We start from the raw sequence: 27829 nt of genomic DNA on the forward strand, positions 1-27829 counted from the left end.
TGTCCAAAGCTGTAGTGGGGAGAATAACATAAAATTATACACAATAAACAGATCACTTATAAGGTTATTTTCAATTGAAACATTCCTCCTACTTCACAGCTCTTAAATACAACATTTTTGCCTGACAGTCTTTCATTGAGTATCGGCCTACAATACAAATATAATGTGAAGTACTTTTAAAAGATATTGAATTTCTAGTAAAATAAGCACAATTTCATGAAGATAATGAGACTGACATTGGAGATTGCTTGAATCACAAGAGCCATCATTATCAAATTAGGAAATGGCAAGTCTAGACATTTAGCAGTCGAAGAAGAGAGGTCAACACGGATGATAACACAATTTGAAATTTAATAGGAAATAATCTGAATATCAAAGGACCTAGAGAGGCTTTGGGAAAACTGATGAATAATTTTGTAAAGTGATACTCTAAATGATGATCTGCAAAGTCACAAATGAAGTGATAATATGTGACAATTTAGTCAGGAAAATCATACCAGGGGGAAAATATACCTTAAATAATTCTTTGTTCAGTCTAATAATTAGAAAAGGTTTGTTATTCAGATATAAATTAAATATAAGAAAAAAAGTATTTTCATTTCTCAAGATAAAATACCAGTAAGATATTTTAACAAGTTATTATATAAGTTTGATCTCCTTTCAAATTGGGTTGACTTTAAATGGACTTTCTTAAGTACCAATAATGCTCTGCTAATTGAACCTCCTATTTTCTGATTCTTGCACATCATACCTAATTCCACAGTCCCCACAATGTATCAATTTACCACTCCCCAACATACTCTCCTTCCAGAAGCACAGGCTATTTCCCAGGCTCTACAAGAACTTGCAAATGACAAATATAGAAATATCTGCAGTAAAATAAAAAATAAAACTTGGTGTTGCAAGAGAATCATAAAGTATTAAGAAATTCAAAAGAGGAAAAATCATCTCTATTTGAAGGCATCAGTCAGTACTTCATAAACGAGTTTGCATCCTAGAAAAATGAGTAGGATTTCCACAGAGATGAAGAATTGAATATATAGTGAATTCCAGGAAATAATTTATAGTCTAATTTGGCCTTATATAACATATTATGGAAGAAGTTGGATTTAAGGCTGACAATAAATGTTGGGGTTGAGGCTTGGAAGATTTGAGTACCAAGCTGAGTTGTTTGGACTTTACACATTGAGGAAGAAGTAAAGTGGAACTATGAAATCAGTATCGTACTCTTTTTTTTTTTTTGAAGGAGAAGAATTTGATATTATACACTAAAGTTTTATGAATTCAATTTTTTCAAACCTCAAGGAGAAAGTGATTTACTTTTCTTTGACAGCCATTATTTCCATTGATTACCCTAAAGGAAAATGTATATATTTTAGTCAACTCTCAATTATCTGCACAACATGGGAACACTGGCAAGAACAGCCCAAAATCCATGTGAAGGTCACCTTGTTGGGTTGGGACCATGACATGATTTCCTGAAGCAAGAAAAATTGCTATGAGGAGCAGGTTCATAAAGCTGTTCTCTGGGCAGCAATCAAATAGAAAAGCCTGTCTCTCTGGGCAGTTATCCTGCTGCCACATGAATGTTTGTGTCTGCTCAATCTGCTCAAAGCTTTGATCGTGTGCCCCTTAACAAGTGTCCCTGTCAAGAGGACCAGGGTGAATCCAGATAAAGGTGGTCCAAAACATGTTATATATTTTCAATAGAAAAAATAACATGGAACGCAGATGATCCATGTATAAGTGGTCAGCAATGCATCACCTTGAAATCAGAACCAGCATCTATCGACTCTTCAATATTTTGAATATGATTGAAGATAATAAAGAAATAAAATTATTCTAAATTATGCAGGCATTAGCATTTCCTCTGTATCCTATCACTGATTCATCTATTCATTCACCAAACATTCACTGGAGCACCAGCTATGCAAAAGTCATCACTATGAACTGTAAGGACCAGTGTCCGTAATTATTTCTACTTTCCCAACAGGAAACTGTTATAATTCAGTATAGTTTTACAATTCTTAAATGGAAGTTTTAAATTCAGATAGCTGTAAAACCGAAATTTCTCTAGCACTGTCTTATATTTTGAGGCTCCAGACTCAGATCTAAGTTTTCCACTCATAAGCTATGCTCTCTTGGGCAAGTTACATATCACTTTGGGGATCATTTTCTCAGCTGTGAAATAAAAATAATAAGAGCACGTATTCCATAAGGTTGCTGAGAAAATTAAGTGAGATGAGGCTTACAAAATATTTACAAGTCTAGCACTTAGCAATAACTCAAAAAATGTTAGTTATGACTATTATTTGTAATTATTATTAGAATAAAGTCATGCCATTATTGAACATATTAATATTAGAAGATCAGGATAAAGTTTTATATATTTAAATTATTCAGAAAAACACAAAGATTCAATTTGAATGTGTCTGTCTTGTAGCAAGAATGGAAAAAAAACTATGTTACAAACTACAATATAATGTCACGTATTTATAGCTTCAAACTACAGAAAGGAATGTTTATTAAACTGAAGAGAACCAGAGGGATTCAAAATGCCTAATTACCCTCTCTTTGGGATTAGTGTTCCATCATGAAGTCACTTTTCCTAATCATCAGGGTGGACAAGTTCACCCATAGCATGGACCAAGTGAAAAATGGACAGATCCACTGACAGACACCTTGAGAAATAAAATTATTCAGATGTTCTGACCAGACACCTGAGGCACAAATTCACTTTATAAACTCCTCATAGTTGTGCTGGCAATAAAATCTCACACCTGTTTCTTATTTTATTTTTTTTCCTTTGGTGTTTGCTGTCAGCTATTGTAGGTACTCTTTTTTTCCTAGGTTTTTGATATCCACAGGGCAAATGTTTTCACTCTGCTCAGTGAACTGGGCTGAAACATCTCTTTCTGAAACCCTTCATGACTGCCTTTGAAGGGATTTAGGCCTCTAGAGCATCTTTAAATTAATGAGAAGTTACATGGGGAAAAATTAGTCCTCATCCCTCCACCCCCCAGTGACCATTCTAAACCTCCTGCTAAGTATATACTATCATCTCATCATTAACAAAGACAATGCCTTATACTTGCCTTTTTCTCACTTCCATAAAGCTGCTGGTTCTGGAATGTTCTAACATGCAAAGAGAATGTTAAAGCTATTACTCAGCTGTGGAGAAATGTTGGTCTTAGGGTGTTGCGGTTTTTGTTTTGTTTGGTTAGAGCATTTTAAAAAGCTTTAAATAAAGAATATATGGCACTGTAGTCACAAGGGATAGAACAAGTTGCTTCCAGGCAACTTTTTCTATTTAACTGTCTTTTCCAACCTAAAGCTATTCCAGACCATCAAGTAGATAGAGTAGCTATGCCAGACATCCCTTACCTTACAGATATTTCCTTTTCTTCTCCTGAAACCTTTCACCTGGGACTTTATCCTGACATTTCTAACAGATAAATGGGGAAGAACTCAAGTGTACATTTTCAACACCTACCTGTTTGTTATATTCTGTATACTTCTAGAATGATCACGTGTTAAGATGGGAGGTTAAACAACACTCTCCTAAATATAGATGATAAATGGAAATCTGTTTCAGTGCTTGAGAGCAAATTATTTGGATTTAGGTGAAACCTAGATACGAACCCCAGCCTCAAATCTTTAGCTGAGTAAACTTGAACAATCTAGCCAACTTCCCTGACTCCATTTACCCACTTATAAAATAGCAATAAAAATATCTCAAAGGATTGTTGTGAGGATAGATGTGATAATTTATTTTTAAATGTGTTAGTTTTTGTGATGCCTAGCATTTAGTAAGCATTCACTAATTTGTGGCTATTATTCTACAGCTTCCTTCATTTTTTCATGTTCCAACTATAAACACAGACTTTCAAGTTAGTCAGACTCAGGTTCAAAGAATATTATGTAATATAAGATATTTGCAATGGGTTTCACCTTCCTGAATCTCAGTTTATTCATCTATGTTCTCAAAGTTGTTTTGAGGATTAAATGAAACAATGACCATAAAGTGCCTAATGTACAACCTAGAACTTAATAGTTACTCTGTAAGTAGCAGTTTCTTTCCCCATTTCCATTAATATATATCCCAGCTAATATATAAATGTGATCAATATATAATAATCATAAATCTAAATAATACTGTTGACTAGTCAAAATCCAGTCCCAACTCCACTGTCCATTGGCTGCCTACATGGAAAAACCAGTTGGAAACATGATAGCCCTGGTTCTGGCAAACAAGATATTAGATGTGCTAGGGTTTTCTTGGAAGGCTTTTGTTTTTCCCAGTGAAAGGGCCAGAGGAGGCTCACTCCATTCCCTCCCTCCTTCTTTTTTGTTAACGCAGCTCATGATTTCTGGACATGCAGTAACCATCCTGAGACCCGGAGAGGAAGGCCAATACAATTTAGAGACAGCAACCCTAACAGGATTATAGATAAACCAGTGCCACCAACTGCTGACTTAGCATTTCTTGTTAATCAAGATAATGACTGTTTAGTTTGGAAAGGTAAATATTGGTTGGGTTTTCTGCTACTTTTAAAGTGTGCAACTTGATAAAGATAGTAAACCTCCTCCTGTGTACAAATTACCCTAAGAAACCAAAAAGAAAAAAGTATATACATATATGTGTGTTTGTGTGTGTGTGTGTGTGTGTATGGCCTTCACCCATGCTACCAATATGAAATTAATTTTTTATTTTGCTATGTGTGCTCCTGGCCAGATGCTTCTTTATTCTTTATTCTAATATTTCTGGGAATGATACTATAAAATGACACATAGAGAACTGTGTATTTACTCATCCTTCCTAACCTTTACACTTCATGAATTCTCTCGTTCTTAAATTTTAGGAAGAGGGAAAGCTAAATACAAATAACACGGATGATATTGACTCTTGGAGCAACTCTTTGAGGTAAGTTCCATTACTATCATCCCCATTTTGCAGATGAGAAAACTGAGGAATTGAGAGACCTAAATTCCCTTAATTTGTAATAGGTGAACCCAGGCAATGTGGATTCTACATTGTACTATTTGGGCCTCATGTTCTTTATCAGTAAAAGAAGATGATTTGACTAGATAACTTCTAAATTTCATTTCACATCTAATTTTACACTTCTTTGAGAGTATTAACTGCCCGTTTTTCCTAGTTCTGCTGTCCCCAACACCATAATTAGAGAGAAACAACATCAATGGGAAGAGTTTAGCATAGACCGTGGATTTAGACATTGCCTGGGTTTCAATGTTGTCTAAGCCACTTTTATTACCTGTCTGACCATGAGAAATTTACTTAACCTCTCTCAGCCTAGTTCCCTCATTTGTGAAATTGTGTATGATACCACATAGATCGTAATATGACCTGAAGATTCAATGAGATCACCTGTATAAAGCTCTTAACACACAGGGCCTGGAACATAATGCTCAACAAATATTAGTCTTCATTTCTGTTGTTATTGCTGTTATGTAAACCTCTGAATACTCAATTTCAAGCAAGATGGTGAGTATTTTCCTATGAATTAAAATCTATTGTCATGAGAAAACAATCACTGACATATTTGATAAATTTCATTAATCCTTATTCATAGTATCATATTATAAAATATTTTTCTTGACATGCATGTTCTCTCTTCATGGGAATCCTGAAAAGTAAACTTGAAATTCACTTTTATTTTACTAGACCTATAGCAAAAGAAAAAAAAAAGTACACCAATGATACTAGCAAAGCAACTTCTCCTTAATTTTCAATACCAGTCAATAACTAGATATGTGATAGGGTGGTAAAAACAGGTCAGTTTCCTATCAAAGATTACATTAAAAAACTGGATTCCATCCAATTATCAGATCCTAATAACACACATCCCAAGGTACTTAAGGAATTGACTAAAGCAATTACTGAGCCACTGAATATTATTTATGAGTTCTTGGAGGACACAGTGCCTCTGATAGCAATAACTCATCACCTTCCTTTTAGAAAGGGAAAGGACATTTCTAAAAGCAATAAGCCAAATCACCTTGCCTAGCTGACCAATGGATTTCCAACCATGCTCTTCAGAGCCTATTAAAATCTTCTTAACCTTTCCCACATGCTTATCTACATTCCTCTTTTAACTCCAATTGGAATATACATATGTGTAAGTTTTATATTAATATATAAATGATATATTTATACAACATAAATTTTATAAATTGGACCTGATTTTTGAGAAGGGGTTCAAGGGTTAAAAAAGCAAGCAGCAAACAGAATTTAGAATTACTATGACTAATAAGACGCAAGGAGAAAAATCACCAAATTGTTTAATATCAATAAAGAATAAATATTTTTGATTTCCAAGGCTTTTGATTTAAAACCTTATGTCAAACAAGAGTGTGTACTACCAAGTTGGAGATATTGGAAGTGGGGTTTCATTATCTGCTCTTTAATTGTGCCATTCAGAGTATCAATGCTCAGCTATTACTGAAATCCACAAGCCCAAAGTTGGGATTTATCTAGTTAAGGAGAGAGAGCTAATCATCATCTCCACCATGATCTCCAGCCTACAGAGTACAACCACCAGTTTTTCAAGGACATCAATGACCCCTCACCAAGGCGGTTTTTTTTAGTGCCTTTTTGAGAAAGTGTTCCTGGCCCTCCTGATAGGTATGGTTAGAAGAGTATCTGAGCAGTGTGTGCTATTAAATGAATTCAATATTCCTATCTACCTGGGACTTTTGATTCCTTCTGTAATATGCCAGGGAAATTCCAGCATTAACACTTTTTTGATGGTAGGCCACCAATGACTCCAGCCTATAATTAGCCAACCTAATTGATCAAAATCACTCCTAGGTGCTTAAATCACCACATTAAATTCTGTAACTTTCATGGGTATGTACATACCAATCATTTTTGTCCCATCAAATAACACCCATAAAATCCACACTTATACATGCTCCTGATTGCTACTAATACAAACTGGTGTGACCAACAACCCTTTGGATGTGTAAGCTACGCTCTTCCAGAGCAGGCTTTGTATGTCTCCATCTGGTCCATATTGGGATCTAACTCATTATGGGCAGAGGAGCCATGAAGGAGAGTGGCAGTAAGTACCAAGGAGAACTGGCACTTCTTAGTGAGAAACCTCACCCAGGAGCAGTCATTAAAATTTCATTCAAGGAAAGTCTTACTCCTTCAGATAGGGTAGGGGGTTAAGATTCCTTTATCCCCATTGGACTGAGCCTTGAGTTGGCACTACAGCTCTGCAACCCTTACAATCAGGCCTTGGGCTTGGTCCTCAGCCATATCTGTCTTGTGACTACAGGAAATCAAAGACTCCTTCAAAGATGCCCTTGAAGGTTCCTGACTTCCATCTTATACTCTGGGTTGTATTTTTATGACCTTGAACGTGTCCCTTTTACCCTGTACGATCTCCAGGACTTCAGAAACAGCCAACTGATCCACAATCTTTATAGAGACTATTGCTACCATAAGTCCAAGTGCCACAGCACTTGATCTCCTACTCCCATGCTTTCTACTTGCACTTAAGCCTGTGCTGCACAAGTGAAAAATTGAGTAATGATGATGACACGGTAAGCCATAGATTACTAGTGTTCTATTCCTCCCTACCAAAAGAATATCTATGAGTTTCTCAAACGTATGGAGCTATTCAATCCAAGAACCCATTTTTCAGGACACCTCCACTACCAGATGTTTTATCAGTCATATACCAACCGTCAGAAAGCATTATCACTCTGGGCCTGAAGGAGCAGGGAGTGAGCAGTTATGAGAATGTGGAGTAGTTAGCTGTCCATCTGAATGGAGCTGGCACAACCAACTGCAGGGAGATAGTTGAGTGTGTAAATGCCCTGGTGTCACTCTGCTCCCACCCAAATATCTGAATCTGAAGAAGTAAGTAAAAATTATCCATCATACATAACCTTAATGGGGAGGATATTTCAACGGGGATCTTGTAGCTGAAAATTAGGAGTCTGGATTTCATTTTAAGGGTAATTGCAAAGCCACTTAAAAATGTTAAGGTGAGAAATAGCATGGGATTCATTTAAAGATTTAAAAATAATTCTTTGGCTGTTATGTAGAAAATGGATTGGAGAGGGTCAAGAGAAAATGGGAGGATGAATTTGGAGGTTATTGCAGTGGTTCAGGAAAGAAATAATGTTCACTTGTATTAGAAAGGTGGCGGTAGAGATGGATATAAGGGTGTGGCCTGAAACACATTTTGGAGGTAAAATTATGAGGATTTAGTGGTAAATATAATGTGGAGAATGAGAAAGAAGATGTCAAATATGAATCTCAGTCTTCTGGACTCACTAACAAGCTAGAGGGTGGTATAATTTATAGAGATCTACTCAATATAAGCTAGCTGAGAATTAAGTTTGAAAAAAAAAAATCCCTAAAGAGAGAAGAAAAAACTGTAGAGTGTAAAAAGCCACACAAGCTGCATAGTTTTCTAGGAACAAAGCACATTTTATTATAGTCTATTTCAGCATTTTGAAATCTAACCACAAATAGAAAAGTCAGCTTTATGGCTGTCTTCTGTCACCGGCAAGTGGGAGCTTTTAGGGACATCTGCTCACCTCTTTGAAATAAACAGTATTAGTAACTAAACGCAATAGTTATTTGTGACAAGTGAATAGAATATTGATTTTATTCTATTTTAGAAATATTCATAAGAAGCTAGGTTCCAGGACTAATCATTTGAAAATAATGAACCAATTCATTGTTAACTAACCAGTTCTCAGTATTTCCAGCTTCTGTGTTTACTGGTCTAGAGTTTATATATCTTCCATTAGTCACAATTTTACTAACTCTTTTCAGGATTATGCACTCCACAGAGATTCTGAGGGATGAAACAGAGTTTAAAATTTCTATGTCTGCCTGATCCACTTCCCAAAATTTCTGAACTTTTTAACTTATTAACTTTCCTGATAGACAGCTGGCCATACCTTCTAGTGAGAAAATCTTAAAAGACCAATGTTTCTTGTCTATTTCATACTGATTAAAGTCATTAACACTGGGATAGCAGAGAATGGCAACCCCTCAAACCTGATCAAGTAGGTAATTTTGTTGGTGACTTTTTCAGGGCCTTTAGCAGAGAATCTTGGCAACTATAGTGCCAACTGGGACAAGTCTTGGTTCAAGTTCTTATCAATGGTGCTCAGAAAAAATGAGTAGAGCCTGTCATAAGCAGCTACTATAAACCACTTCAGTTAAGAAGACTAGTGCCTAGAACTTCATGGCAAAAATGTCCAGAAATTGCTATGTCCCAAAAATACATCATTTAAAGAATCTTATGCTTCCTTGGAGGTTAGAATGCTCTGAAACAGTTTAAGTTCCTATATTTAAAGTTTCTGAATTAAATAATTTATGACATTTTGACTGCTAACCCCACCAAAAGTTGCCATGTGAGCAAAGTAACTAAGGATTGGTCCTTTGGAATTAATGTTCATGATTTTGTCATGTGATCTGAAACTCTGGACTAGGAATTTTTTTGGGGGGGAAGGGGTGGTTATGTGATCTGAAACTGGATTAACTGGACTAGGAGTGGGTGCTGACCTCCAGAGGCTGACCAATGCAGGTATTCTCTGTGGAGTTTTGACTAGTAGACTAAATCAGACGTTCTCACAGAGAGTCTATATGTGAAGCAAAGGCAGGAATTCAGACAATAGAGTAAACCACACACCAGGAGTTCACTGTTGTTAGTAAGAACATAGAGGCAGACACACAGTAGACACTAAGGACAGAAAGTGACTAGTCAAAAACAAGACAGTTTTCTGGAGCTGCCATTGGGCCACTAAAGGTATTGCTGAGGACCCAAAGATAATCTATTTATCCATGAATTCCCAGTCCTGAAACTGTAGAGGCTCGTTCCTGTTCTTTCTTATTTTCCAGTGTTTCTTTTCTCTGAACTATCACCCAAAGTTTTCCAACCATATCTTGATTCCTTAACACTTAAACCCTTAACAGAAATCCCTACGTGAGAATTATTTTTAAAAACTTATCAGTAAATAATCACTTTCAGTGTAGTAAATGGGCACACTGTCTTTGGAACAGATATCCGAAATGTGAATTATGGCTTTCCTACTTACCTATATGACTTTGCTTAAATTATTTAACCTCTCTGATCTTACAGATTTCTCATCTGTAAGTTAAAGATGAGACCAGTGTCATAATTGTAACATTTAAATAAAATGTTACATGTTAAGTATTTAACAAAAGATAATTTCTCATTGTGGAATATTATATTTTCTGAAGATGGTTGGCATATATACATATCCCATTCCGCCTACTTCACATTGACTTCTTATAGTATGATACTGGCACTCCTCCATCAAGAGATGGGATCTATTTTACTTCCCTTTGAAACTGGGTAGATCTTTGTAACTGTCCTAACACAAAGAAGGTAGTAGAAGTAGCACTACTTAACTTCTGAAGCTAGATCATAAAAGATAATATGGCTTCTGCTTCACTCTTAGAACCCAACAACCATGTTGTAAGGAAGCCCAGGACACATGGAAAGGTCATGTGTAGATGTCCCAGCTGAAAGTCCCAGCTAAGGTCCTAGTTGACAGCCATCATTAACCAGCAGACATATGAGTGAAGGGGCCTTTAAATCATACCATCTCTCAGCCTGGAATCTTCCAGTTGAGACCTCAGACATCCCAGGGCAGAGACAAGTCATCTCTATTGTGCCCTTTCCAAACTTTTAATCCACAGAATCTATGAGCTAAAATAAATCATTGTTTTATACCACTAAGTGTTAGGGTTACTTATTATATAGCATAGTAACCAGAATACTTGATGAATGGTAATTATTATATGATATTACTATGTCGGGACTCCTCAAATATGGGTAACATTATTATAATTACCATCATATTCATCATTATCATCATCATCTTCATTACTATTTCACAGAGATCCTATATATTTTATTTATGTAAATACAAAGTCAAGGGGAAAAGCATGTCTCAATTTATTTAAAGTCTTTAAGTTTAACTTTCTGGAGCACATATTCCCTTAAATGGAGAGCACCTATAGTATTTATAATGTGTTCTTGCCACTGAAGGCCTGAGTCAGGAGAAACTTCCAGAAGTGTTTGACAAGCTGTTTGCGTTTGAGGACTTGACTTTAATTATGCTGTACAATCAGGAGAACTGAAATAGAATACTGTAAAGACAAGCATTTTCTGCAACTTCCTAAACACAATGCATGTTTAATTTGCCTAACTTTTTACACCAGATATAGGAAGAAAAAAATGACCTAGACAAGCTCTTTAAACAGCAAAAAGATGCTTTTTGATGGTAATTGTCAGCAAGACAATTTGCTCTTATTTATTTATAGTGAATTAATAGAATTGTTTTTAAAAAGTAAATCTTTCGCCCTTAGCAGAAAAGTGTATATAATAGTATTGTTTCATGGGTACCAATGAGTGACAGATGCTAGTAATGTGGTTGGCTGCCTGGCTGGTTCTCACTTCTTCCTTGGGTTAATGAGCTTTTTATGGTTACATTTTATTCTTACACCTTTCACCCTCAATTGTCTTTCATTTCCACCTTCTTGCTGAAACTTATAAAGGCAAAATGCATTTTTAAATATGTGAAATAGCCCTACTTCACTGAAAGAAGAGTGCTGGTGTCAAGAAGGAAAGATAAGAACCAATGGTGAAACGAGAAAACTTGAATTATGCAATAGAAGCAATTCTGAAGAGTTCAGCATAACTTGGACATTGGTAAATTATACTCTAGATACACTATTAGAGTTTGATATTGAAAGAAATTCTTTATTAAATCTCAGTTTATTTATTTTGTAAATATAAATGTTCAAATATTATTTTTACTTAAGATCAATACCTAGAGTAGAAATGGCATATAAAAATATACCATTTTATTTTTAGCATATAAAAATTTAATAAAAAGGTGAATAAGAAATCTTAATGGAAAAGGTAAAATAAAAAACAAAAAGTTTTATATTTCAATATAGAAAAATATTTTATCTATTTTTGGATAAAGAGATTTTTTTAAATGTTTATAACCATAAAGAGATCTTTAAAAAGAGATTGATGGATTTGGTTTCATAAATATTTGAAACTTATATCCATAAAATATAATTCAAATTAATTTAAAAAGTAAATGGAAAAGGGAAAAAAAACAATTGCAACATATACAATAAATAATTTCATGTACATATGTAAATAGAGACAGACACAGAGAGACAAGACAGAAAGAGACCTCTGACAAATCAAACACAGTAAAAGAAAAATGTGTCAAGATGTAAAGAGACAACTCAAAGAGATAAGCAAATGGCCTAATTAAATTATGTTCAAACTTATATACAACAGAACACACAAATAACAAAACAAAACCAGAGTGAAATATACTTTTTAATCTATCCATTGTCAGTCATTGAAATAGAGGAACTGATATTCTTATGTACAACTCATACATTGTTGTTAGAATTATATGGATACCACTATTTTGAAGGGCAATTTTGCAATATATATATTAAAATTATGATGTTTTATATCATTCAACCCATCAATTCCACTTAGGGAATTTTATAAAACTGAGACATTCACACCAGTGAATCAAGATACATGTATAAGATATTAATTAGGAAAATGTTTGTAATAGACAAAGATTAAGGAAAGAACATCCAACAGCAGAGAACTGGTTAAACAAAGGTATACAAACACAGCCATGAGAAAGAGTAAAGTTGATCTAAACAGCTATGTTCGAATAGAATGTAAGTAAAATGTGAGTTGTAAAATAGTATTTATAGTATGATTTTAATTTTTATAAAATAATACTAACAAAAATAATATATAGAAAAACTAAAGACTATGCATCAAGTAGTTGATAAAAGTTGTCTGTAGGGATGGGTTTATGGGAACCTTTACTTTCTTCAATCCACATCTCTATAATGATCAAAATTTTATATAATGAACATGTACTATCATTTCCTAATTAAAATATGTGATAAATTACAATAAAACAGGAAGTAAAAGAGAAGATTCAAGTTTACCTGTTTATGTGCAAACTACAGAACAAATCCATTTAAAACTCCAAAGGACTCTTTGGCCCCTTTTGTTTGAGTGAATTTCTTTCATTAAGAGTTGCAAGAGGAAGACATTAGAAAGACAGTGGAATAGCAGGCTCCCATCTTTCCCTCCTCCCATGGACCACACCAAATAAACAGCTACATAAAGATTAATTCTCTCTGAAATAAATGCAGAAAACAGTTACTGATTCCTACACAGCAGGCAACTGAGAAAATACCCACATTGAAATGGGTAGGAAAAGTGGAGACATGCTCACACCATAAATCCCACCCTCAGCACAGCACCTTACAATCAGTTGAGAATCCCTAATACCCATGTTCTCCCTGAGAAGCAAAGGGTTTGGACCACATATCTAGTGCCCCAATTTTTATGAGGACTGGCTTAGAAATTACCCAGCTCTCAGAGACAACAGGGCTCAACATTTGTAAGTCCCCCAGTGGCACAGAAAATGAAGAGTTGGTTTTTCATGGGCTCATAAGCATTTCTCACAGCTGCTCCCCCAAGCAGGCAAAAATACCCAACTCCCAGTTCCTCCTAAGAAAAGGTTTTACTACGTACTTTCCCAGGTGCTTCCTGAGGGTGTGCTTCTAATCAGCCTGCAACTGGAAGCTCACTGGGCTTTTCTGGGAGCCTGAAAGAACCCTTCTCACACCTTCTCCCCCAGGCTCACTCCAAAGATAAAACCAAGTTTCCAGCTTTTCCCTAGAAGGATCTAGTTCATATATCTGTTGCCCCAACTTCTTCAACTGCCACCTGAAAGACTAGCTCCTAAATCACCTAATTCTGGGAGCTAACAGGACGTGGCATTCACAAGTCCCCCAGGACCAAAGAGAAGAGAGAAGCAGTTTTATATGGTTACACAAGCAGTCCCAGTGGCTATTCCTACAGGCTTAGCACAAAACAAGTAAGTAAAAATACCCAGCTCCCAGTTTCTCCCTGATGGAGGCTAGATTGCAAATCTAACATTCTGACTTTCCCAGCTGCTGCCTAAAAGTTGGGTTTCCAATTAGCATGCATCTGGGAGCTGACAGGGCAGAAAATTAGTAGTCCTCTGGGAGTGCGAACAGGCATGTAGCATTTTCTCCACCTTCTGGCCACTGACAGGACTTGGCACACACTAATCTCCTGGGGACACTAAGAACAAAGATGGCAGTTGGAACAAACTGAAAGGTTTGAGAAGCACCCAGAATCTCAGGCCAGGCTGACTGGCAAAGATTACATTTTACATGAGGCCAGCCTTTCAAGACTGGAAGAGGTGGCTATTTCATGTAATACACAGAAACCAACAGAGAGAGTTGAAGAAAATTAAGAAATAGAATATGTTCCAAACAAAAGAACAAGATAAATCTCCAGAAACCAACCCTAATGAAAAGGAGATAAGTGATTTATCCAAGAGAGAAAACTCAAAATAAAAGTCATAAAGATGTTCACTGAGATCAGGAAAGCAATGCATGAACAAACTGAGAATTTCAACAAAGAAATAGAAAATATAAAAAAGGACCAAACCAAAATCATAAAGCTGGTGGTGAGTGCAATAACTGAACTGAAATATTCAATAGAAGGACTCAACAACAGACGAGACAAACAGAAGAAAAGATCAGCAAACTTGAAGACAATTCAGCGAAAAACATCCAATCAGAGGAGCAAAAAGAAAAAAGAATGAAATAGAGTGAAGATAGCACAAGGGTCTTATGGCACACTATCACTGGAACAACATACGCAATATGGAAGTCCCAGAAGGAGGAGGGAGAGAGCAAGGGACAAAAGGCTTATTCAGAGAAATAATGGCTAAAAACTTCCAAATCTGGGGAAAGAAATAAGTATCGAGATCCAAGAAGCCCTAGAGATATCAATAAGCTAAATCAAAGAGACCCACACCAAGAACATTATAATCAAATTGTCAAAGTTTAAAGACAAAAACAGAATTTTGAAAGCAGCAAGAGAAAAGCAGTTTGTTGCATATAAGGGAACCCCCTACAATGAACAGATTTTTCAGCAGAAACCTTGCCAGCCAGAACAGATTGATAAGGTATATTTAAACTGCTGAAAGAAAAATGTTCCAACCAAGAATACTTTATCCAGCTATGCTGTCTCTCAGATTTGAAAGAGAGATAAAGATATTTCCAGACAAACAAAACTGAAGGAGGTTATCCCCACTAGACCTGCCTTATAAGAAATGCTATAGTTCTTCTGGAGTTCTTTAAGCTGAAAAAAAGAGGGCTAGTTAGTAATGTAAAAGTATAGAACTCACTGGTAAAGGCAAATATATAGTCTAATTCAAAATAATACTGCAATCATGGTGTGTAAACCACTTTTAACTCTAGTATAAAAGGTAAACACAAACTTTTTAAAGATACCTATATCTACAAAAGTTTGTAGTGAAGACACAATATAAAAAGATATAAATTATGACATCAAAAACATAAAAAGAAGGGAGTATAAAAATGTAAAGCTTTTATATGCATACAATGAAGTTAAATTGTTATCAGCTTAAAATAGACTTTTATAACTATAAAACATGTAAGCCTTATGGTAACTACAAAGCAAAAAATTATAGTAAATATACAAAAGGTAAAGTGAAAGAAATTAAAGCATAAAATCATTAAATCACAAAGGGAGATGGCAAGAGAGTAAGCAAGGAACAAAGGATCCACAAAATACCCAGAAAACAATTAAATAAATGGCAATAGTAGGTCCTTACCTATCACTATTCACTTTAAATATAAACAGACTAAATTCTCCAATCAAAAGACACTGAGTGGCTGAATAGATTAAAAATAATAATAATAACAACAAAACCCTACTGTAAGCTGCTTACAAGAGACTCATTTTACACATAGACTAAAAGCAAAGCCAAGGGATGAAAAAAGATATTTCATGCAAATAGAAACCAAAAGAGAGTAGGGGTAGCTATACTTACATCAGATAAAGTAGACTTTAAGTCAAAAACTGTGGCAAGAGATGAAGAAGATCATTATATAATGGTAAAGGGGGCAATACTTCAAGAAGATACAACAACTGTAAATATTTATGGACCCAACATTGAAGCACCTAAATATAACAGCAAATGTTAACAGATATGAAGGGAGAACTAGACAGCAATACATTAATAGTAGGGGACTTCAGTACCCCACTTTCAACAATGAATAGATCATCCAGACATAAATTCAATTAAGGAAAAACTGGATTTCAACTATACTGTAGACAAAATGGATATAACAGACATAGACTACTCTACCCAATAATGGCAGAATATACATTTTTCTCAAGTATGCACAAGGATTCAATAGTATAGATCAAGTGTTAGGCCACAAAATATGTCTTAACAAATTTAAGAGACTGAAATCATGTCAAGCCTTTTCCAACCTCAATGGTATGAAACTAGAAATCAGTATAACAGGAGGAAAATTGAAAAAATTTTAAATATCTGGAGATTAAACAACATGCTTCTGAACAACCAATGAGTCAAAGAAGAAGTCAAAAGGGAAATCAAAAAATACCTTGAATGTTAATAATAGGGGAAACCACAGTGGGAAGTCTGTACTACCTGCTCAATTTTTCTGTAAATCTAAACTGTTCTGAAAAATAAAGGTTATTAATAAAAAAAAATCTTGAGACAAACAAAAATGAAAGCATACCATACCAAAACTTATGGGATACAGCAAAAGCAGTTCCAAAAGGGAAGTTTACAGCAATAAACATCTATATTAAGAAAAAGATCTCAAATAACAACCTATGTTTACACCTCGAGGAACTAGAAAAATAAAAACAACCTAGGCCCAAACTTAGTATAAGGAAGAAAATAAAGATTAGAGCAGAAATAAATGAAATAGAGATTAGCTAACCAATAGGAAAGCCAACTGACAAACCTATAGCTAGACTAGTTCTGAAAAAAGAGAAAAGATTTGAATAAGTAAAATTGGAAGTGAAAGAGGAGATATTACAACTGATATAACAGAAATATAAAAGATCATAACAGATTACCATGAACAATTATATGCTAACAAATTGGATAACCTAGAAGAAATTAATAAATTCCTAGAAATATACAGCTTACCAAGACTTAATTATGAAGAAAGAGAAAATCTGAACAGACCAATAATGACCAAGGAGATTGAGTCAGTAATCAAAAATCTACCAACAAAGAAAAACCCAGGAACAGATAGCTTCACTGGTGAATTCTACCAAACATTTAAATAAGAATTAATACCAATTCTCTTCAAACTCTTCCCAAAAATTGATGAGGAGAGAACACTTCCAAACTTGTTTTATGAAGCCAACATTATCTGACACTAAAGTCAGATGAGAATGCTACAAGAAAAAAGAAAAGTACAGACCAATATTTCCAATGAACATAAATGCAAAAATCCTTAACAAAATACTAGCAAACTACATTCAACAACACATTAAAAGGATCAAACACCATGATCATGTGGGATTTATCCCTGGGATGCAAGTATAGTCCAACATCTTCAAATCAGTAAATTTGATACACCACATGACAGAATAAATGATAAAAATCACATGATCCCCTCAACAGATGCAGAAAGAGCATTTGACAAAATTCACCATCTTGTCATGATAAAAACTCTCAAAAAATTAGGTACAGAAGGAATCAACGTAATAAAGGCCATATATGACAAGCCCACAACAACATCATAGTCAATGGTAAAAGTTGAGAGCTTTTTCTCTAAGATCAGGATCAAGATAAGTTGTGCCCTCTCTCACCACTTCTGTTCAACCACAGTACTGGAAGTCCTAACCAGGGTAATTAGTCAAGAAAAAGAAATAAAAGGCAGGCAAATCAGAAAGGAAAAAAGTAAAATTGTCTCTGTTTGCAAATAGCATGATCCTATATATAGAAAACCCTAAAAACTCTACCAAAAAAACTCTTAAAATTCATAAATGAGTTTTGTTGTAGGATACAAAATCAATATGCAAAAATCAGCTCTGTTTCTATACACTAACGACAAACTACAAAAGAGAAATTAAGCAAATGATCCCATTTATCATAACATCAAAAACAAGATACTTAGGACTAAATTTAACCAAGGAGGTGAAAAATCTAAAAGTCTTTGATGAAAGAAATTGAAGACACAAGTAAATGAAAAGATATTCCATGTTTATGGATTGGAACAATTAATATTGATAAAATGTCCATACTACCCAAAGTGATCTACAGATTCACTGTAATCCCTATCATAGTTCCAATGGCATTTTCATAGAAATAATTAAAAAAAGAAACCCTAAAATTCATGTGGTACTGCCAAAGATCCTGAATAACTAAAGCAATTGAGCAAGATAATATCACATGGAAGCATCACATGTCCTGATTACAACCTGTATTACAAAGCTACAGTAATCAAAAAAATCAACAAAGGCACGAAGCATACACAATGGAGAAAGGATTGTCTCTTCAATAAATGGTACTGGGAAAACTGGAGAGCCATATTCAACAGAATGAAATTAGACCCCTATCTTACATCACACACAAAATCTACTCAAAGTGGATTAAAAACTTAAACAGAAAATCTGAAACTATAAAATTCCCAAAAGAAAACATAGAGGAAAAGCTCCTTGACATTGGTCTTGGGCAATGATTTTTTTGGATTTGACACCAGAAGTGCAAGCAACAAAAGCAAAAATAAACAAGTGGGACTACATCAAACTAAAATGTCTCTGCACAGCAAAGGAAACAATCAACAAAATGAAAAGGCAATCTGTTAGGATGGTGACCATCAAAAGGTCAAAAGATAACAAGTACTGTCAGGGACGGGGAGAATAGGAACCCTTGTGCATTGTTGTTAGAAATGTAAATTGACACAGCCACTATGAAGAGAGTATGGAGGTTCCTCAAAAAATTAAGACTAGAACTACCATATGATCCAGCAATCCCACTTCTGAGTATTGAGTCAACAGAAATAAAATCACTATCTCGAAGAGATATCTGCACTCTCATGCTCATCGCAGTTTATTTACAATAGCCAAGATATAGAAACAAGCTATTTAGGTTAGGATGTTAGGTCCATCAACCGAAAAATGGATAAAGAAAATGTGATATACACACACATGCATACACACACATACAGTAGAATATTACGCAGCCTTAAAAAAAAAAAAGAAAGAAATCCTTCCTTTGCAACAACATGGATGAAGATGGAGGACATTATGCTAAGTGAGATAAGTCAGACACAGAAAGATAAATGTTATATGATCTCACTTATATGTGGAATCCAAAAAATAAAACTCCAAACTCATATTAACAGAGAGTAGAATGGTGGTTACCAAAGACTAGGATGTGGAGGTATAGGGGGTATTTTTTTAAAAGAAGAAAGAAAGAAAAAGAAAAGAAAAGAGAATGGTGGATGCCAGGGGCTGGGAGAATGGTATCGGAGAGTTATTGTTTAATGGGGACAAAGTTTCAGTTATGCTAAGTGAAAAGAGTTCTGGTGATGGATCCCAGTGATAGTTGTACAACTATATGAATATACTTAATACTACTGAACTGTACACTTAAAAATGGGTGAGATACTAAAGAAGACATACAGATGGCCAACAGGGACATGAAAAAATGTTCAACATTGCTAATTATTAGAGAAATGCAAATCAAAACTACAACGAGGTAGCACCTCACACCAGTCAGATTGGCCATCATCAAAAAGTCTACAAATAATAAATGCTGGAGAGGGTGTGGATAAAAGGGAACCCTCCTACACTGTTGGTGGGAATGTAAGTTGGTGCAGCCACTATGGGGAACAGTATGGAGGTCCCTTTAAAAACTAAAAAATGAGTTACCACATGATTCTGCAATCCCACTCCTGGGCACATATTTGGAGAAAACTCTAATTTGAAAAGATACATGCACCCCAATGTTCAGAGCAGCACTATTTACAATAGCCAAGACATGGAAGCAATCTAAATGTTCATTAACTGATGAATGGATAAAGAAGATGTGGTATATATATACAATGGAATATTACTCAGCCATAAAAAAGAATAAAATAGTGTCATTTGCAGCAACATGGATAGACCTAGAGATTATCATACTAAGTGATATGATAATCTTTCTTTTCTCTCAGGCAGAAAAAGACAAATATCATATGATATCGCTTATGTGTAGAATCTAAAAAAGTGACACAGATGACCTTATTTACAAAACAGAAATAGACTCACAGATATAGAAAACAAATTTATGATTACCAAAGCGTAAAGGAGGGGAGGGGTAAATTAGGCATTTGGGATTAGCATATACATACTACTATATATAAAATAGATAACCAACAAGGAACGACCGTATAGCACAGGGAACTATACTCAATATCCTATAATAATCTATAAGGGAAAAGAATCTGAAAGAAAAATATATATATATATGAATCACTTTGCTGTATACCTGAAACTAATAACACTGTAAATCAACTATACTTAAATTTTCAAAAAAGGGTGAGATAGTAAATTTTATGTTATGTGTATTTTACCAGAACAAAAAAAATTACTACTAAAAAAGCAGAAACTATAGAATTAATAGGAATAACAACAGTGATGATGATGATGATGATGATGATGGTGATAAAAATACAACCTGAAGCTTCACTTTTAAGAATGGAGAGTTTCTGATAATTAAAAAACAAACAAAAAAAGAGTTGGAAGAAATAGGCTCATCACTGATCAGGACCTGTTTTATTAGGATTTAATTTTATTTGCATGTAAGCTGTAACTACAGATAATAAATAAGTGAAAATAAAATAAATAAATGAAAGGAAAAAGCTAAAATGAAGATATCTTTTAAAAGTATTTTAAAACAGTCTTTAATACAGGCTCAGATTCTTGGCATTTAGAAAAAAAACTTTCCCTTGACAACTCTATAATAAAGGATTGATTGACTAATCAAATCAACACTATTTTAAAAGGAAGATATTTAAATTACTTCAGAAAAAAGCTTTGTAAATGTACAGATGGTCCCTGAGTTATGATGGTTCAAACTTACGATTTTTCTACTTTATGATGGTGTGAAAATGATATACATTCAGCAAATACACTAAACTTTGAATTTTGATCTATTTCCCGGGGCTAGAGATGTGAGTACAATACTCTTTTGTAATGCCGGGCAGCAGCAGCAACAAGCTACAGCTCTCAGTTAACCACGTGATCGTAAGAGTAACCAACGCGTATACTTACAACCATTCTGTACCCATATAACCATTCTGTTTTTCACTTTTAGTACAATATTCAATAAATTACATGAGATATTCAACACTTTATTATAAAATAGGCTTTGTGTTAGATGATTTTGCCCAACTGTAGGCTAATGTAAGTGTTCTGAGCACATTTAAGGTGCGCTAGGCTAAGCTATGATGTTTGGAATTTAGGTGTACTAAATGTATTTTCAATTTATGATAGGTTTATTGGGATGTAATCCCATCGTAAGTGGTTGAAGATCTGTATTTAAATAATTCATTTATAGATAAAATGTTAATGAAACAGGATCTTTGAAATTGTGTAAATGTTGTACTCTGAATGTATTTAGTACTTTAGAACTTGCCACTGGTTCATCTGGCCTCTTCATCCCAACCAGTTCAACTATGAGTTTTGGTTTTTTATTTAGAACACTGGCAATTAAAACCCAGCTTCTTGGGGTGGACTCAGGTTTTGTATGGCTTGCACAATTTAGAGAGCCCTGTCTAAGAACAAAAAGGCACATGTCTATGGAAATGCATTGCTTGTGTCCCTCCCACAAGTATCATTAGCTGCACAGCAAACGTGCCTCTCCCTCATTTTATGATGAAGGAAGAATAGTTTCCTTGTACTTGAGTGCAACTGTACTGTCTCTGAAGAACTAAGAGAGTACTTTCCTTTTCCAACAGATCTTAATTTACCTTCCAGACTTTTTTTTCCAGCAGGGGCCCCCTGGCTTTCTTTTAGGAAGGGGTTTAATGAATCTCTTCTGCTTCACGATTTTGGGAACAAAGCTTCACAATTCACTTTACCTCACAATGATATGTTCTTGTGGCTGCAGAGATTCCCCTCTTAACACATCATCACTTTCTCTCAATTTTATAAAATTAAGATCACAAGGAAAGATTTAATCACATTTTTCTATGAGTCCCCCACCCCCATCCCAAGCAGAACAAAGTTCAGCTATTTCTGAGACCATTACAAGGCAAGCAAATGGCCTTTCACTGTATTAACATGTCAGGATCTAGAATTTTACTACCTTGTTAAAACACTGTTAGTAAACAGGATGCAAAAATGAAACATATTTATCTTTCTCCTTGGCTAGCTATAATGGCAGTAGTTTATGCACAGAAATTATTCAAAGAATCTGAAGCACAAAAGAGAATATAAAATCAAGAGACTATAAAGACAAGTGCAAGCCAGATTATTACTTGCAACTTATCTTCAGACTTTAGTTGCAATATCATGAAATACGAGAAATACAAAAAATAAAGAATGGAAAGACATGAGAAAGGATAAGAAAAATTAATACTGGTAAATATTGTTGGTACTGTAACTGCAGAACCAGCCCAAAACTGATCCTATCCTGTTTCTAATAAGATACTGAGTTTTTTCAGAGACAACAAAACAAAACTGCAAGTCATGCACCCAAAACATGTGCTGAGGAGAAAATTTGACCTCGAACAACACCCAGAACCAAAGTTTCTCCCCTCTCCACAGAACCAAAGGACTGCGACATGACAGGAACCTGAATGCTAGAACCCTTTCAGAAGAAAAGGGTCCGCTGTCCAGGAAGATGGGTGCTGAAGTCTTCATTACCATAAATGAAGACCCTTCATTACCCTTCATTACCATTTATCTTAACCATAAATGGCCAAGGTCCAAAGCCCTCTAATCGAAATCTGCCCCACCAGTGCTTCCATATACCAACCTGTCCTCCCCTAACTCATTAAGTCTGAGCAAACTCCAGCTCAAGGAGACAGATTTGAGCCCTGTCTCCCATCTCCTTACTTACTGACCTCAAAATAAAGCTCTTTCTTTTCTCAAACCAGTGCCATAGTATCGGTTTCTGTGTGTGTTAGGCAGTGAGCCCCTTGCTCAGTAACAGTATTTTCATTTAGTACAAATTAGTATTACATTTAAGTAAGAGAACCATGTACAATACATTTTGCATGTCGAAGTTCATTTAAAATGAATTTTAATTCAATTTTTTTCTTAATCCCACATTTTTCTACAGGAAAAGCTCTCTAGCTACATATTTCCAATTTCTGAGGTCTCTCACCTAGCAATCAAGAGTATATGCTCATTAACTTTAAACCGTTGATTCCAGACTAATGAGTCAACATACTATATGTGCTGGAAAGGTTGACATGGAAAGAGCTTTATTCAATATTTGTTTTTATTATTATCTCCATACCGTCTTACTAAATAGACTACTTATGAATATGGTAATGAATAATTTGGACTCATAGTTTGCTTTGTTAAACAAAGCATCAGAATCTACCTCAGGGGAATCTCTGATTTGAATCTCAGCTTAAAATACCCCTGTCAGCTTGTGAGTGTGAGACTCCAAGTTTCCTCCAAGCCCCTGAACTGAAACCTCATTGACGTTTTGTCATTTCCTTGAGAGACAAAGAGGCCACCTCCTGAGAAAACGATTGTAAAGTGTTGAGCAAGTAATTGCTGCCTCATAATACTAACCATGTTTCATCATCTCAAGGCTTATGTCTAGGAGATAATATCTGAACTGATGTATCAGCCAAAATCCATAAATTCTAGGATGGAACATAGTATGTACCATCTATTTCCTAAGAATAAATATAAAAATAGAAATAAATATAACCTCCATCACTCTAAAATGCACCTGAAAGCCCAAGTGCAGACTCCCAGAACATTCATGGGAGCCATTTGAGATGATCTGCTGCAAAGGGACAGAGTTGCCTTTCCTTGGAGCAACCCTACAGCAAGCATAGTCTAGTCACCCATTTCAAACCAGAGACTGCTGAACCTCCCTTCCTATGCCCCTTCCTCTCACTCCTTCTATGCCAAAGAAAAAGTATAATTTTTAGTGTCTGTAACTACCAGGTTGATTATTCCATTCCTTCAATTTCTGGACTCCATCAAGGGCAATATAAACTCCATTCTACTTAAATGTAGCATCAGTTTACATTTTGGCTCCTTCTAATCAAGCTTTGGGAAACCAAGTCTGCTTGGTTAACCTATATTAATTACAGAACAGATGTTCAAGGAAAGTGGTGGGAGGCTCTACCTCCTTTGATTCTCCCTTAAGTATCTGTGACTTCTTAGGCTCTATGACTGATATCACAACCTTCATCCATTGTGGTTCACACTGGGTTGTGTATGGAGGTAACACAGTGTGGTGTTTGAAAGTGTGACCTCTTTGTTCTGATCTCAGCTCTGGTGCATGGTCACTGCGTAATATCTGACAAGGTACATAACTTCCCAGGCCTCTGTCTTCTCATCTATAAACTGGGAATAACAATAGAACGAAACCCAAGCTGTAATGTTGGGAGGATCAAAAGAGTTAATTCAGGTAAAGTATTTAGAATAGTGACTTCCACGGGGTAATGCTCAGTAAATGTGAGCTACTGCTGTTGCAGGAAGATTCTCTTACAAGAAAACCACACAGCCGAAAAAGCTCCTATGCAGATTCAAGGCCTCCACCACACGTCCATCCCTTTCACTTGAGACATTCAGATTTTTGCCACATTTTTCAAAGTCTCAAATTCACAATATGTCCTTCTCTAAATTCCCAAAACCCCTTTGATATCCAGAGATATCCAGGAGCTAGAGAGAAGCTTTGGCCCAGGTGATTTTATTTATTTGTTCTTAGAGAAAACTATTTTTAAACACATACTACATCCATGCAGTGTGTTAGCCATTAAGGTATCATAACAAAAGATATGAAAGACATTGTCTCAAGTCTCCTAATTGAGGTGGGGCTGGGGAAGATGGGAGGAGGAAAGGGAAGGTGAACTACTGAACCGGTAACTATAAGTTTTCTGCATCACCCTTTCCTTTAATGTACAAATGATAATAGTCCAAATTGTTACCCTGTCCTGTGTCCTGTATCCTAATTTGTTGTTTTTTGTTGTTGCTGTTGCTTTGAAAATCTCCAGTAAGTTCTAGTCTGCATCACATTTAATTTCTGACTGCCACCAGTCATCTCTCCCTCCAGACTGGTACCCTGGCTTCTATCATGTGATGCTCTCTCTCTGGTCTGCTTCATCTCCAAGCACAGATAGAGGTAAAACTGAAGGGTTTAAGAAGGCAGGGACTATATCTAGGTGTTTGTGCATTATTATAAGCCCAGAACCTAGCAGAGCGCCTGGCATATTGTAGGTGCACTATAAATACCTACTTAATGAATGAATGAAGGTAATGAAAGAATTAGTGAATGAATACATAAAACAATACAGAGTATTTTTGTTTTTCTTTCTTTTCCCCCTATGTCCTGGGCCCTTTAATCCATATATGGAATCAAGAAGAAGCTTTAAAACAATTCAGTTAATATCACATTTTTTTAACTTTTTATTTTATATTGGAGTATAGCCGATTAACAATGTTGTGATAGTTTCAGGTGCACAGCAAAGGGACTCAGCCATACATATGCATGCATCCATTCTCCCTGGAACTCCCCTCCCATCCAGGCTGCCACATAACATTGAGTAGAGTTCCCTGTGCTGTATAGTAGGTCCTTGTTGGTTATCCTTTTTAAATATAGCAGTGTGTACATGTCGATCCCAAATCCCCTGACTATCCCTTCCCCCCATCCTTCCCCCCTGGTAACCATAAGTTCATTCTCTAAGTCTGTGAGTCTGTTTCTGTTTTCTAAATAGGTTCATTTGTATCATTTCTTTTTAGATTCCACATATAAGGGATATCACATAATATTTCTCTTTCTCTGTCTGACTTACTTCACTAATATCATATTAATTTCTTCAATAATACCCTCTGCCCATAGGGGAAAAAACAAAACTTGTTTTATATTTTCTTACAGTATTCTAATATCAAACATCTCAGTGTACCTGAGCTTTCATATCTGTATAATTCAAAAGGTTCTCCAAAGCAGTCCTTCTCAAAACAAAGGTAGCACTCTCTTCCCTCCTCAAAGGATGAACTTAGGCCAAATAGTTCTATTGTAAGCCACTGATATTTGAGGCTGTCCATTTAGAACAAAGCTGACTAATATAACTGAAAGATTATAAGTTTAGACTTAGTCAAAGAAATAGAAAAAGAAGATGCAATGAGCTCTAACAAGCATATACAACTATGAAGGAAAGGAGAAAGATAAAGCAAATGCCTAAAGAGATAAGGGCACATAGGAAAAAAATTTTCAAATATTGTTTAAAAAAAGTGAGCGATTGACCTTGCATTATACAAAGGGATAATTTGTCAATTAAAGTCCCAAAATAAGAATGAAAGGAAGAATAAATAAAAATATAGAGCACACTTAAGCCAGTAAGGAAGATAAAGATGACTATGTAGAAGACACTCATTACAACTGATTGAGTATATTTTCTACAAATATGAGAGATGGAATCCAGAGCCCAAGTACTGTGAATAGAGATGGCTCATGATAACTGTGTGTCAGGTATGATGCTAAGCACATTGCATTAAGTGGGAAAGTCCCATTACATTCTCACAACCATTCTACCTAACTATGCCCCTACTACAGATGAGAAAACTGAGATCTCAAGTGAAGTCATGCTCTCATAAGAGACTGAGACACGACTGAATACAGGCAATCTGGCTCCATAATCTGTGCCTCTAAACACTCAGTAATGTTGTTTGCTTTATAGGAAGGAGAAAGACTGTAGAAGAGCCTGAGTGTATTTTATGAGTGCAGAGAAGGAAGTTAAGAACATTTTGCCTGATATAATTTGTTCTCTTTGAAAGGTGAGATAAGAGAATGAGGATATTGGTGGGAATATGGGATTGTTGATAAGGGGAAAAAGAGAGGGAATTACACGTGAAAGGATTCTAATACAAAGTTAAAGACCCAGCAATGATACCAATCTGCCCAATAATGTCACAATCTCCAAAAGCGTTTGGAAACGCAGGTATAAGGACGGTGTGCATGATGACAGGCCTGACTGAGAGAAGAGGGTCTACAGGGCAGGTGTGGTGGAAGAACCAGGGCATGAAGACCCCTGAGCCTCCAGGTGTAAGAGGAAAGAAAGCAGAGTATGGTCCCCAAAAGGGAAAACAAACAAACAAAAAAGACATATTCTCTCCATTTTGGACTGGACACAGAACCAACAGATAAAGGGGTCTAGGAAGTCAGTGGCAATGCCTAGGAGCAGTGACAGAGCACAAGGCTAACTGGGATGTCTGACTGAGGAAGACAAAATCTCTGAAGAAAAGGTGGGCATCTTGGTGCCCAGGTGTAAGGAAACATGTTAGTGAGGATGTATAAAGTCCCTCCTGAAAACACCAAGAAATAACCAAAGGCAACATTTGCAGAAGGCCAAGGACCTGGGCTTCTGAGTGAGTAAACCTTAAGTAGAACTATTAAAATGGCCACACGTGAATGCACAGGCTGAAGGTAAGTTCTGGCGAAACTTGTAATACTTTAACTATTGTGAGACATTAAATTTGGGTAATATCTCTCAAAATAATCTAAAATATTATTAAAGTCTGGAAAATAGGCTGTGAATGAGGTTTCTGATTTTCAAGATCAACAAGTGATTTCTTTCCTCTTGAGGAAACATGAACTCTGTCTCCATGTCCTCTCGGCCACTGCAACCTCTCCTGGCTGCCCCTGTCAGTCTAACTAACGATGCCGCAGT

Source organism: Balaenoptera physalus (assembly GCF_965194825.1).
Source record: "Balaenoptera physalus genome assembly, chromosome: 4".
Classification (NCBI taxonomy): domain Eukaryota; kingdom Metazoa; phylum Chordata; class Mammalia; order Artiodactyla; family Balaenopteridae; genus Balaenoptera; species Balaenoptera physalus.